This window comes from Panthera tigris, chromosome C1 (assembly GCF_018350195.1).
Source record: "Panthera tigris isolate Pti1 chromosome C1, P.tigris_Pti1_mat1.1, whole genome shotgun sequence".
Taxonomy (NCBI): domain Eukaryota; kingdom Metazoa; phylum Chordata; class Mammalia; order Carnivora; family Felidae; genus Panthera; species Panthera tigris.
In genome coordinates, this window is record NC_056667.1 from 96,115,607 (window position 1) to 96,130,526 (window position 14,920).

The 14,920-nt window shown below is 37.8% G+C and overlaps 1 protein-coding gene and 1 pseudogene across 3 annotated transcripts in view; one reads left to right on the forward strand and one right to left on the reverse strand.

Annotated features, from left to right (window-relative positions):
• LOC122241561 overlaps window positions 1-4,888 on the reverse strand; it is a 37,875-nt pseudogene extending 32,987 nt beyond the window's left edge.
• Window positions 1-14,920, forward strand: part of MAGI3 (membrane associated guanylate kinase, WW and PDZ domain containing 3) — a 245,345-nt gene that overhangs the window by 95,167 nt on the left and 135,258 nt on the right. The window lies entirely within an intron of this gene.

The window sequence follows — 14,920 nt, forward strand, 5'->3', positions numbered from 1 at the left end:
CTGAAATAGCAAATGATTTTGAAAGGGCATTTATTACTTTGAAAATAGGAAAATTACTTTGAAAAGAATTTTAAATATTTATCATGTGAAAACCATGGCAAATTCTAAATGAATGCCTTGGAGTACAGTTCAAAGCCAGAGAGAATTCAAGCTGTGAATTTTCAATATAGTTTTAGGCATCAGAACTATCAGTAAATGATGTGAGATCCTAGACTCTGTGTACCGTTGATGTTTTCTTATAATTTACATATTTTTGTGAAGATAAAAACATGGATTCTCCAAAAGTCTTGAGATGTGAATGTAGTGGGAGGTTTTTGTCAAGTTCTCTTCTAACTCTAAAATTCTATGGTTTCAATAATTTAACAGATATTAACTGTCTATTAAATATGCAACATTGTGCTGGGCGTTCTAGGAAATTGGAAAGTTCAAGGGGAGAAGGAAGTTGTAACAAAGCAATGAATGAAAGTAAAGCATTTGTGAATAGTAAGCTATATATATTAAAAAAATGTAATGGAAATTCAGAAATAGAAGAAATGGGCTGGATGGTAAAAAGAGAACAGATAGGCTTCATCAGGTTGTAAATATTTATTAACAGAAACCCAGGGTTTCTACTGTAGTATTCCTGTCTATATAACAATTTTAACTGGAATTAACTGTATCAATAAGCACAGGGCATGCATAACTCAGGTTAACTGAACAAAAATAGAGAGAAACTCATGTAAGTGATACAGTGCAAATACAAATAACCATTACAATTTTTAATGAAAAGAATATATTAAAATAAATTTAAGGGGGTGCCTGGGTGGCTCAGTCAGTTAAGCGTCCGACTTCAACTCAGGTCATGATCTCATGGTTCGGGGGTTCAAGTCCCGCATCGGGCTCTGTGCTGCCAGTTCAGAGCCTGGAGACTGTTTCGGATTCTGTCTCCCTCTCTCTCTGCCCCTCCCCCACTTGCACTCTGTCTCTGTCTCAAAAATAAACATTAAAAAAAATTAAAATTAATTTAAGTGTAGGGATGTAGAAATTAAAAAGAAAAATATCATCTATAGCCACCTCATTGAGCGGTAATACCTGCTTATATTTTATTCTACTTTCTTTCCATCATCTTTTCTGTATTGTCTGTATATTTGCCAAATATAAATTGTTTTCTGCTTCAAATTATAAAAGTTTTTTTTCATTTTATACTACATATTTGGTAAACTTCATTTTTAGTAGGAACATGACATTGAGTGCTTGTGGCATGATTTATTAAAATAGTCCCCAATTGTTGAACAAAAGAATTCGCTCTTTGTAAAGAGTAAAACAGTTACAGAAATGGTAAAATAATGATGAGAGAGTAGACTTGTTTCCTTGAAAAAAATCTTCCTTAATTTTTTATCCTGATAATTCACCACACCTAATGTTTTATTGCTGTTTTTCCTGCTCATTTGTGGCTAGCATTTTAACTGACCATTACTAAATTATTTAAACTTTTCATTAGATCTAATCTAGAAAAGTCAGTGCTTCATTTACTATTAGGAAGGATTGTTCTGTATATACTTTTGCTTTATAAAAGAACTCATTAAAATGGGGAAAGGCAGGGGCACCTGGGTGGCTCAGTTAGTTAAACGTCTGACTCTTGATTTCAGCTCAGGTCATGATCTCACAGTTTGTGAGATTGGGCTCTGCGGTGACAGCATGGAACCTGCTTGGGATATACTCTCTCTCTCTCTCTCTCTCTCTCTCTCTCTCTCTCTCTCTCCCTACCCTGCTAACACTCTCTCCCTACCCTGCTAACACTCTCTCCCTACCCTGCTAACACTCTCTCCCTCTCCCTGTCTCCCTCTCTCTCAAGATAAATAAACTTAAAAAAATTTTTTTTAAAGTTTTTGATGGGGAAAGGCATAAGAAACAAATGAAAAGAAAAGTGGTTGGCACACTGGGAAAATTAAAAGAACTTTATTACAACCAGTAAAAATCTAGAAAAATTAAAATTTTGTAGTACTTAATTGGCAATTCAGACATAAAATACTGAACAGAAAAAAGTTTCTCTTACCTCATCACTTCCCAGTTCCCTGTCTAGTGGGTAGTTACTGTTACCAGGTTCTTGTGTTTGTTGTATTGTAGAACAAACATATATTATATGTTTGGTGCATATAATCACGTGTTTACACACATTCACCTATGAACATGTTATTAAATCTAATACAGTAGCCACTTCACACCCATTCAGATGGCTATTATTAAAAAAACAAAAACAGAAAATAACAAGTGTTGGTGCGGATGTGGAGAAGTTGGAACCTTTCTGTACTATGCGTGGGAAAGTAAAGTGGTATGGCAGCTATGGGAGACAGTAATGACAGTTCCTTAAAAAATTAAATATTGAGGGGTGCCTGGGTGGCTCAGTTGGTTAAGCATCCGACTTCGGCTCAGCTCATGATCTCACAGTCTGTGGGTTCAAGCCCCGCGTCAGGCTCTGTGCTGACAGCTCAGAGCCTGGAGCCTGCTTCAGATTCTGTGTCTCCCTCTCTCTCTGCCCCTCCCATGCTCATGCTCTGTCTCTCTCTGTCTCTCAATAATGAATAAACATTAAAAAAAAAAAAAACACATTGAAATGCAATGTCCAGCAATCCTCTTTCAGGGTATATATCCAAAATAATTGAAAGCAAGTCTTTAAAAAGATATTTGCACACCCATACATACTCACAGCAGCATCCACAATGGCTAAGAAGCAGCACATATGTCCCTTAGCAGATGAATAGATTGATAAAATGTGGTGTATACTCTGATAGACTGCTGTTCAGCCTTGGAAAGGAAGGAAATGACAACACGTGCTATAATCTGATGAACCTTGAGGACGTGCGAAGTGCAATAAAAGCCAGTCACAGACAAAGGTGCTGTGATTCCACTTACGTGAGTTGTCTAAAGTAGCCAAATTCAGAGTGACAGAAAGGAGAACAGAGGTTGCAGCAGCGATGGGAAGGGGCAAATGGGGGCTTGTTTACTGGGTATAGAGTTTTACTCTTGCAAGATGAAACTGTTCTGGAGATCAGTTTCAAAACAGTGTGAATATATGTAACGTTACCGAACTATGCACTTGAAAATGGATAAGATGGTATTATGTGATGTAATAGGTAACAAAGATGCAGAGAATTTTTTAAAGATATATAAAAAAAAAATTGATACCTTGGAACTCCTTTCATGATTCTCGGATTTCTGTCTCCAGGCTCAACTTCGTGAAACTCCGTACTTGCCACCTCTGCCTTGTTTTATAGGCATCTCGCCAGCCTACGTCTAAAACAGGACTCCTGGCTACCGTCTTTCTACCCAACCTATTTCTTTCCAAGCATTTCCCTCTGTTATCAATGGCGGCTCCATTTGTTGAGTTGTTTAGGCCAAAACTCTTCAAGTTCTCTCCAACTTCTCTTTCTCTCACATTCCACATCTAATCTGCCAGGAAATTCGGTGGGTTACCAACTTCACAATATCTCACATCTGACAACTTTTCACTGCCTCTACGTACCGAAATTGACTTACCTTTCTCCTAGAGGTAGACTTCCGGTGGCCCCCTAATGGTTTCCCCCATGTCTACTCTTGCCTCTTTAAAGTCTCTTCCCCACAGAGATTTTAAAATCTTTCTTTTAAAAACATTAACCGATTGTCTCACTTCCCTGCTCGGAATTCTTCAATGCCCTCTCACAACCCTTTGGATAAAGTAACGTAGTTCCTACTGTGGCTTACAAATCCCTACAAGGTCTAGCCTGACTTCCTCTTTGACCATAGCTTCTATCACTTTCTCCCATGCTTTCTGAGTTCCAGCCTTAGTTTTCTTGAATATTACTAAGAACACTGTAGCCTTAAGGCCTCTCATTTTCTCTACCCTGAAACACTTGTAGATATCCACATAACCATCCCACAGAACTCCTCTCATTTCGTTCAGATATCAACTCAAATATCATCTCAAATCTTACTTGACTACCTTATCTACCTAGTACTCCATTCTCTCCTGTCATGCCTGTATCCTTAGCTCGCTCCGTTGTAATTCATAGCACTTATCTCTCTGACATCGTGATTTATATTAATTTATTTTAGTCTGTACCCCAGTAGGCTTTTGTCTGTTCACTACTTGGAGCAGTGCCTGGCATGTGAAAGTAGTATAGTAGAGTGTAATATTTAAAAATAAAAAAAATAAAAAATAAAAAATAGCTTCAGGTGGAAGATTGTTTGGGTTCAAATGCCATTTCCACTATGGTGACTTCGAGCAGGTTGCTGAACTTTGGCGTGCCTCAACATTCTTATCTGTAAACTGATAACAGTTTCTGCCTCTCTGGATTGTTCTACATAAAAAGAATTAATCAAAGTTGAAGTGGCAGGTCCTGTCACATAGTAAATGTATTAGTTACCTGTTGCAGCATAACATATTATCCCAAGACAAAGTGGCTTAAGACAATAATAAACATTTTTGTCTCACAGTCCTCCTGTACGTGAGGAATTTAGGAGTGGCTTGCTGGCTCAGAGTCTCTTGTGAGGTGGCGGTCAAGGTGTCAGCCAGGGCTGCAGTCATCTGAAGGCTTTATTAGCGTTGGGTGAGATGCATTCAAGATGGCTCACTTACTCTTACGGCTGGCAGATTGATGCCAGCTGTTCTTGGCAGGAGGCCTCAGTTCTTCACTATGTGGTTCTCCTCTTCATCGGGCTGTTGACTGTTCCTCTGGCTGTCCCCAGAGCAAGTGATGCCACAGAGAGCAGCAAGGCATAAGCCACGATGTGGTAGAAACCGCACCCTGTCATTTTTACAGTATTCCAGTGGTTATGCGGGTCAGCCCTACCTCGTGTAGGATGTGGGCACACTTCACAAGGTGCATACTAGGAGGCAGTGATCACTGGAGGCCATTTTGGGGCCTAGTGACCTCAATAAGTGATCTGTAAGTTTTATTATTATAGTAGATAAAATATTTGCACAGAAGCATATGTATCCAGTTCATTTGGATGATGTTGTTGCACAGTATGTTTTTCAGCCCTTAGCTCTTAGCTTCTCTGCATCCTTAGAATTAAGGTGCTCTTTTGTTGGTGGCATGTACTTTTGGTTTTGAGCCAGTAAAACAGACTTTCTTTTAATTGAGTATTTAGTCCGTTGGCATTTAATATAATAACATTTTGGTTTCAGTCTTTCTTTTGTTTTTTATTCTACCTGGTCTATGCCATTTTCTTTCTTGCCTTCATTTTTTATTATCTCATTTTATCCTATTAACTTGTTAGTTACATATTGATTTACTGTTCTTTTAGTGATTTCCTGCAAGTTAAAATACACATTTTTTTGCTTGATCTGATTATCACTTCCTGGACGATGTAATGATTTTGGAACACCTCAACTCCATTTATTACCCTTTTGCTTTTGGGCTATTCTTAGATTCTCTGTGTATTTTAAACTCAGGACACGATTTTTGTTGTTTTATGTGTTCATTGAGATTTACCCACAATTTTGCCCTTTCCATTGATCTGCATTGTTATTGTATGGGATGATTCTTTGCTTGCTGAAAGAACTCCTTTCAGTATTCCCTTCAGTGCAATTCTGATGATAAAGTCCCTCGGTTTGTATTTGTTGAGAAGTGTTCCAGTTGTTCAGAAATGTTCCACGTCCATTTTTTTAAAAAAATGTTTATTTTCTGAGAGAGGGGGAGTGTGCAAGTGAGGAAGAGGCAGAGAGAGAGGGGGACAAAGGGTCCAAAGCAGGCTGTACGTTGACAGCAGCGAGCCCATCGTGGGGCTCGAATCACCAACTGCAAGATCATGACCTGAGCTGAAGTCAGATACTGAACCTACTGAGCCACCCAGACACAACCCCCCCCTGCTCCCGCCACCTTCATTTTTGAAGGGTATATTTACTAGGCATAGAATTTTGGTAAGGCATTATTTTTTTCAGCTCTTAAAATGTTTTTGTCAATTGTCTTCCGACTTCTCTTTTCCACCGAGAAGTGAAAGTTGCTCTCCTGAAGAGCAACTCTGCTGCTTTTGAGTTTCTCCTCCTCCTTTGAGCAATTTTTACCATGCTGTGTCTAAGTGTGCCTTCCTTTGTATTGTTTATTCTTTTTGTGTCCATATTGCTTCGTGAATCTATGGCTTGCTGTCTAAGGTCAGTTTTGGGAAATTCTCAGCTGCTGTATCTTCATATGTTGCACCTGCTACAGCCTCTTTCTCTTCTCCGGGACCACAGTTACATCTGTTAGACCTTTTTACCATGTCTCATATGTTCATACATTCATTGCCATATTTTCTTACCTTTTTTCTGTGTTTTAGTCTGGATAATTTTTTTCTGATTCACCTTACAGTTCACTAGTTTTTCCCCCTCTGGTCTGTCAAACCTGCCCATGAACCCAATCTATTAAGTTCTTAATTTTAGTTATTTTCTTTTTCAGTTCTAGAATTTTCATTTGATTATTTTCCCTCCCAGATTTTTATTGTGAAAACTTTTCAACATTTGAGAATTTCACATTTTAAAGAAGAGAACAGTCAATACTCATGTGCTGAGTTTATCAGTTGAATACATTTTGCCACATTTACTTTATTTCTGTATATAAATCCTCCCCCCCCCCCCCCCCCCCCGCCAGACCATTTGAGAACACATTCAGACATCATGGCAGTTCTTCTCTAAATACTTCATTACGTTTTCCCCCTAAATACTTCAGCATGTATTACATTCCCAAGAACAAGGGCTTCTATGTACGCATGATATAATTATCACACTGGAGAATTTAATAGATATAACACTTTATGTAATATAGAGTCTATATTTAAATTTTCCCAGATGTCCCAATAAAATCCTTTATAGCTGACTCACCCCAATCAAAGGTCACATATTGCATTTAGTTATCCTCTTTGGTCTCCTTTAAATTAGAATCGTTCCCCAACCTTTTTTGGGTCTCCCTTGGCATAACATCTTTAGGTTCTAGGCCAGTTGTTTTGCAAAGGTTTCCCCAATTTGGATTCATCTAAGTGTTTCTTCACAATTAGTTTTGGATTAAACATTTTTGGCAAGAATACATCAGAAAATCAGTTTGTCTCATTATTGGTGTTAAGTTTGGTCATTTGATTAAGGTGAAAATGCTCATAAAAAAAAAAAAATCACAATCTCTAAATTAGTAATGCTCCATACATGTTAAATGATGTGTCAAAGTATCTTTCTCTAGAGTATTAAATTTGGCAGAAACTTAGATCATTTCCAGTATTAGAGTATTTCAAGTGGAAGGGTTCATGAGTACTATTCACTTACATTTTATGCCTGACTCATTGACAACTCAGTTACCATGTCCACAAACAACTCTATTTTCGTTAGGGGTCTTTTCCCTTTTGAATTTTGATTGCTCAGCTGAAGGCTCTTTAGTGAGAGCTGATGCGAGTACTTTTATATACTTAATAAAAATTAATGGGTTTTGTTAATAATGGTTTAAACTAGCTAGATTATTTACTTGTTTCTGTTATTTGTAAGAATGCCTGATTCCAGATCTGCTGTGCTAGCTTAAATATATCCTCCAAATAAGACCATACATTAAAACAAAACCAAACAAAAAAAATGATCAAAAAAAACCCGTGTATTTTGAAAACACTATAGCTTTTTGTTGTACTTGATCTTTTCTAGGTTTTCACAGTAATTAATTAAAAAAAATTTTTTTTTAATCTTTGTTTTTGAGTGAGAGAGAGAGAGAGACAGAGACAGAGTGTGAGCAGGGGAGGAACAGAGAGAGAGGGAGACACAGAATCTGAAGCAGGCTCCAGTCTCAGCTGTCAGCACAGAGCCCCACGTGGGGCTCGAACCCATGAACCACGAGATCATGACCTGAGCCGAAGTCGGATGTTAACCAACTGAGCCACCCAAGAGCCCTGGAATTAATTTTTATAAAATACCTCTCAGAGTATATTGTCTGCGGGCAGATGCTCCATTTACTTCAAGAGAGGCAAAAAAAGTTGGGAGCCAGTATAACTGTTAATTGATTAGACACAATACTAAATACAAGGACTAAGGAAATCATAGAGGATCTAATGATTTTTAAAACCCATTTACCAGGCTCTTCTATAAATGTAACACTTGATAGAGCAAGCTCCACGTGCTTTTTTGGAATTCAAGAAGACTTAGTTGGTAGAGTTCCAAAGGGCGTGGTGTTGTGTTTTAGTTTAGTTTTTGAGGATACGGTATGTTTCTTTTAATGCTGGTTTATAATGCATACTTGAGCTTGTAACTTTATAATTCTATGAAGGTAAGATACAGAGTATGAAATAACTGATTAAGATCCTATATTTGTGCAATGTCGTTAATACAACAAACTGAATGATCATTTAGGACTAAAGATTGTGTTTCTTATTAGGAATAATAAAGTCTTATCTCTAGGAGCTTGGAGAGTAACAGAGACAGAGATATAAACAATACTGATAATAAAGTATAATTAATCATCAGAGAAAATATGGAAACACAAGAGTTCAGCTAACTGTGCCATAATAAGACAGCTGTATTATGATTGTGAATCAAAATGACAGACCTCATTAGACCTGCTGTTATTCATGGAGGTCTTTGCCTTGGCAAATAGTTGTGCTGTCCTGTAAGATATTCCAGGATTTCTTTAATATACTAGATAGACCTGATTAATGGTTTTGAAGCTTTTAAATCTTCTAAAGTTTAAATTTAAATCTCTTAAAAATCTTTTAAAATCTTTTTTTCAGCTTTTTGTTTACCTTTTTTTTTAAAATAATTTTTTAACGTTTTATTTTTGAGAGAAGGGGTGGGAATGGGGGACGGGCAGACAGAGGATCCAAAGGAGGCTCTGCACGGACAGCAACGAGCTCGATGTGGGGCTCAAACTTAGGAACCGTGAGATCATGACCTGAGCCGAAGTCAGATGCTCAAGCAACTGAGCCACCCAGGCGCCCCAACTTTTTGTTTACCTTTACCTGAATATTATTTTAGCCTCATAGTCTGATAAAGTTTCAATTTGCTACTTTTTAAAAAAGTTTACTTATTTTTGAAAAAGAGAGCATGTGAGCAGCAGAGGGGCAGACAGTGGGGAGAGAAAATCCCATGTAGGCTTTACGCTGTCAGCTCAGAGCCCACTACAGGGCTTGAGCTCATGAACTGTGAGATCATGACCTGAGCCGAAACCAAGAGTCAGACGCTTAACCGACTGAGCCACCCAGGTGCCCCATCAGTTGCTACTTTTTTGACTGTTATTAATGCTGTTTATGATTTTCAAATATTTTGACTTTAATGTTGAAGAGTAAATGTGTTTTCAGGTAGATAATACTCCAGTTTGAAATTTGTTGAAATTTGTCTTTGCCAAGAATAAGATTTCTGGTCAATATAAATAGAATTACCTTGTGTTTTTGTTCTAGATGACGGTGCATGTTTCTGAGTTTGAGGTTAGAATTAGGAATTGGGTGTGCCAACTGATGGATGGATGGATGTATGGATGGATGGATGGATGGATAGATGGATGGATAAGTGCTTACAGTAGCTTACTGCCTGTGAAGTCCTACATGTTTGTGAAATGTGACTGTCAACATTGAGTAAATCAGTAAGCAAATTACTCTCCAAAACCAAGTAAGGATCTGCAAAGTTTCTTAGAATTTCACGGAAGGCGGGGCACCTGGGTGGCTTAGTCAGTTGAGCCTCTGACTTCGGCTCAGGTCATGATCTCACACTCTGAGTTCGAGCCCCGTGTCCAGCTCTTTGCTGACAGCTCCAAGCCTGGAGCCCACTTCAGATTCTGTGTCTCCCCCTCTCTCTGCCCCTCCCCTACTCATGCTCTGTCTCTCTCTTTCTCAAAAATAAATAAAAACATTAAAAAGAATTTCACAGAAGGAGCAAACCTCTGCCTTGACAGAATAAGCCATAATATTCAGCTTCTTGTGTATTTTGTTAGTACTTTATCTATTTGACTTACTAATTTCTTAATATTATTGACTTATTAATATCATGGTTTCCTTTTATTGGGAAGTTTTTCCCTATTTTTATCACATTGAAACAATTTTTAGTTGTTTAAATTTTTAAGATGTTTAAATGTTTGTGTTTGTAGTTTTCCAAAGTTTTGCTCAGTCTTGGGATAATACTGATTACCAAAGAAAACCTGGCCCTTAATGAGCAAGTAAATCTGCAGGCTGGAAACATTTTTTTAAATTAATTTTTATCTAAGCTAGATTACTCTTCAAGACGTGATTTATTGCCTGAGGCTTCTTAAATCTCTTATAAAATGCATTATTTTGCCTGACCCAAATATTATACTATCTAGGTAATACAATATAATTAGAGCTTAATTAATTGAACCAGATTCAAGAAAACAGTGCTAAATTTTAATTTTCTCAATACTGTAAATGTCTTTTTCAATCTTCAGCTTGTTTAACTTCTATAATTTACCGTTATTCCAGCTATTACCTAATACATGCACCGGAAATTCTTAAAATAGATCTCGAGTAGCATTTTCACTATACAGTATTTGACCTCTCTATACAATACATTTATATATTCACATATATGCATATGTACATTAAATACTATGTTTCCATGACTTTAAGGTCAGAAGTTGTGTTTTCCTTATCTTTGTATTTCTAATATTTGGCATAAAGTAGATATTCATTGGAAGGAAGGGAAGAAGGAACAGAGTAATCTTCAGGTACTAAGAACATCACAATTAAATTACTGAGTCCAATTTCCATCCTCTTCTGTATTTACTTAGTTTGGTTATTTTAATAGGAATGTGACAAATATAGAAGACTAAGAATGAAATTAATAGAAACTTCTGGAAAATGCAATGGTAAGGTCTAGCTCATCACTAGAAATGAGCAAGCAGAGGTTCGATTATTCTCTGACAGTGATGTTGAAGAGAGAGTCCCTGTAATGGATAGAAAGTTTAAGGTGACATCTAGTATCTTTTTTATCTTCAAATTTGTGTGAGAAGTCTATTTACTTTAATAATTAGAATGTCAAGATTTTACGGCACGGTAACTAGAGAGTCCAAAGAACTAGATCTAAAAGAGGCAAGGGAGGTGGCTTTTAACAAAGTAGTTTAAGGAAGATTTCTCATTTTTTATGTGGAGAGGAAGCAACTTTGATATTTAAGCAGAATTCATCCTCTAGAGAACCTTTTTGATTACACAGGAAATCTAGATGTTGGACAAGAAGAAAAAACAATTTTGGCAATATAGATGTTTAAACTTAAATCACAAATAGAACATAAATATTTATATTTGGAAAATATTTGCAATAGGGGTGTCAGATAAAAGAGTCTGTATGTATAATATGCAAAGAGCTCTTACACTTTGGTAAAAACACAAACAACCTAGGAAAACGGAGAAAGAATATGAATAGGCAATTTCAGAAAAGCAAATTCAGATGCTCAATAACATCTCAAAAGATGGTCAGTCTTAAGAGCAGTCAATGAAATGCACATTAAAATAATACCAAACTAATACTTTACACCCATAAGATTGGCAAAAATTAAAATGGTCAAAAACACCTGTTACTTGGGATTGGCACTGTGGGGAGTTATTTACATACATTGCTAATGGAAGTATGAGCCGTTACTGCGTTTTTAGGAAGGCAGTCAAGTAGTATCTATTAATTTTTTTTAAATGTTTATTTATTTTTGAGACAGAGAGAGACACAGCATGAGCAGGGAAGGGGCAGAGAGAGAGAGAGGGAGACACAGAATGTGAAGCAGGCTCCAGGCTCTGAGCTGTCAGCACAGAGCCCGATGCGGGGCTCGAACTCACGAACCGTGAGATCATGACCTGAGCCGAAGTCGGACGCTTAACCGTCTGAGCCACCCAGGCGCCCCAAGTAGTATCTATTAAAATGAAAACACACATATTCTATGTGTGCCCTAATAGTTGCACTTCAGGGAATCTGTCTCCAAGGACAAAAAACACTCGTCAGTATGAGAAATTTCACTTCAGCGCTGTTATGATATCAAAAATGGCAAACAATTCCTGTTAGTAGTGAAATGGATAAATAAATTATAGTATATCATAATATAAACTATTGTATTGCATTCAAAAACAGCATTATATGAACTTGGACTCTCTGTGAGGTATTGTTGAACGAGGAAAGAAATACGTACAGAAGAATGTATTCATACCTCCTATTCTTTTGTAGAACAATGACAAAAAAAGAAGCCCTGTGTAGGCTTATATATGTATGTCCGCCTGCACATTGATACATTCATGTGAATGTATTAGTGTGTAATGACATAGCAGAATGCATTACTAGAGGGGTAGCGTGTTTTGGGGACTGATCATAAGGCAGCAGGAGTAGGAAGAAGAAAGAGGAGGGCCCACATTACCAGGCAATTAGGCATGAGAATGGAGAATGGAGGGGTAAGTCAAGACTGAAAATCTAAATGTGAGAGTCCATTATAATGGTAATATTAGATGCCAGCAAAAACCATAGCTGACCTCTTAGCGTGTATCTGTATTTTCTGCCATATATTTTACCATAATCTGCTTTGCCTTTGCAAGAGCTCAGCAATAGGTTTTATAAAATCTTCTGTTTCTGCCAGCTTACATAAAAACAGTGTCTCTCAGATGACCTCTTACATCAAGGAATTACACAAAATCTTCCAACTGATAACGTGTTGATTTTTGATTCACAAAATATAGCCATCAGACTGCTTTGTTTTCATGTCCGCGCTGCCCAGCTGAACACTTAGTCAGAGCAGATGTTTAGTAAATGTTAAATGAATGAGTAAACGAAGAAACAAATTTCTCTTTGTAACACCGTATCATTTTTATCTTCTAAAGAAAGACAGGCTTATTAGGAGACAGGAAAACACGACTACTGACTGTTTTTACTTAGCCATCCCAAGGGAAAGAGAGAGGTCTGATCTCCCAGTATTTACCTGTCGGCCCTGTTGAGGATCCCTGGCTTTTCTGAACCCTCAGTACTGCCAAGAGAAAAGATACGACTGGCCAAACCTAGGATGTTTTGCTTCTTATTTCCATGGAGCCAGATTCCATTACTAGAAGGAAAGGTATGGGGAGCTTGAGCAAACCAAAATGGCAACTGTCACTGTCCACCACGAAGATTAATTAGAATTTAAATTTCCAAGCAAGTCTTTCTCTTAATCCCTGCTAATTTATGACGAAGTGGAAATTCAAAAAAAGATTTTAAGAGGAAAGAAACATGGTGTGTAAACATGGGAAATGTAACATCTAAGTATTTTATTAAAGGGAAAAAGAGAGGTAGATTCTGTAAAGTGATTGAAAGATGGAATATTAAGGGTGAGAACCTCTCTTTTCAGGTTTCCTTATTTGTTCCTAATCTCTGTGGTCAGGGGGCAGGAGTCCAGGCTGTGTTTGCAGGCCTGGTTCATTTTTCCACTGTGTTCCTCACAGGCTCAAAGGTCCGTTGAAGTGGTAAATAAATGCACTCTGAAGCGATCACAACTCACCTTGTTTAGCTGAACTTGCTTAGGGGCAATTTACACAGTTCCTAGTCAGCCAAGCTTGTTTGTGATAACTGTGGAGGAGGTGTGACAACGACAGAAAAGAACCAGACCGAGAACCGTTTGGGAGATGGGAGAGTGTGAGTGCTGATATGCTTCCCCCTCCCTGCCTCTCCTAAGAGTGTTTCTCCTTGTTGCACTAAATGTACCTATGTCACATTTTCCTGTGTGCAGGAAACACTCCCTAATGGAAGAGTGGAGTCAGAGCAGGGGGAAACATGGAAGCTGTATTGATCTGTGCTTATCCTACATCACTCCTCCCCACCGAACAAATGATTGATGTTTTCAGAAACCTTCAGGAGCCTTTCTTTGTTGGATGTTGCCATTGCTGTTTCAAAACAGGAAAACGATTATGCATCAATTATGCGGAGAAAATATTTTTCTTGATTTTTTTTTTTCTCCTAACAATGAGTGGGAGGAAATTACACAAAGTGAGTATTAGGGTATTATTTAGAAACCATTCCATTTTCACTTAGGCGACACTAGTGTTAAGCAAGAGGGTCCTTTCGAGGAGTTTGCTGTGATGTTTGCATTTTTACCAAAACACGTTGATATAGGGGTTTGTTTACTCTTAAATTACCGTTTTGAGGTCTAGAAATTTTTTTCCCCAACCTGAAACAACAACAAAACCAGCCCACCCCACCCCCAAAAAAAGAAAAGAAAAAAAAAGAAAAAGAAAGAAAAAAACCCCATTATTTAAGAAACCTATTTCTCAATCCTACAGTGAGTGGCTCCATGGTTATTTTTGCCCTATTATGGATTCTCTCAGCTGAAATTAGGAGAAATTTTCCATTTAAGTCATCACTAATGAAAGCTCTTCAATTATCTTTTCACGTAAATGATGTCATGGTTGTACACATTCTCTGTGGCCTGAGAATGCTTACTAAATCATAAAAATAAGTATTGGGGCGCCTGGGTGGCTCAGTCGGTTAGGCATCCGGCTTCGGCTCAGGTCATGATCTCACGGTCCATGAGTTCAAGCCCCGCGTCGGGCTCTGTGCTGACAGCTCAGAGCCTGGAGCCTGTTTCAGATTCTGTGTCTCCCTCTCTCTCTGCCCCTCCCCTGTTCATGCTCTGTCTCTCTCTGTCTCAAAAATAAATAAATGTTAAAAAAAAAAAAAAATAAGTATTGAGGGTTGCCTATGAATAGTATTTTCTGTATTATTGTTCATCAGGTTGTGGCCCCCATTTTTTTCTCAATAGATTAAAAAGAGGCAATTATTAAGTTTTTTTTTTTTTAATTTTTCTTTAATGTTTATTTTTGAGATCAATAGAGCGTGAGCAGGGGAGGGACAGAGACAGAGGGAATCACAGAATTCAAAGTGGGCTCCAGGCTCTGAGCTGTCAGCACAGAGCCCTATGTGGGGCTCGAACTCACGAACGGGGAGATCATGACCTGAGCCAAAGTCGGAGGTTCAACTGACTGAGCCACCCAGGTGCCCCAAGTTGTTGTTGTT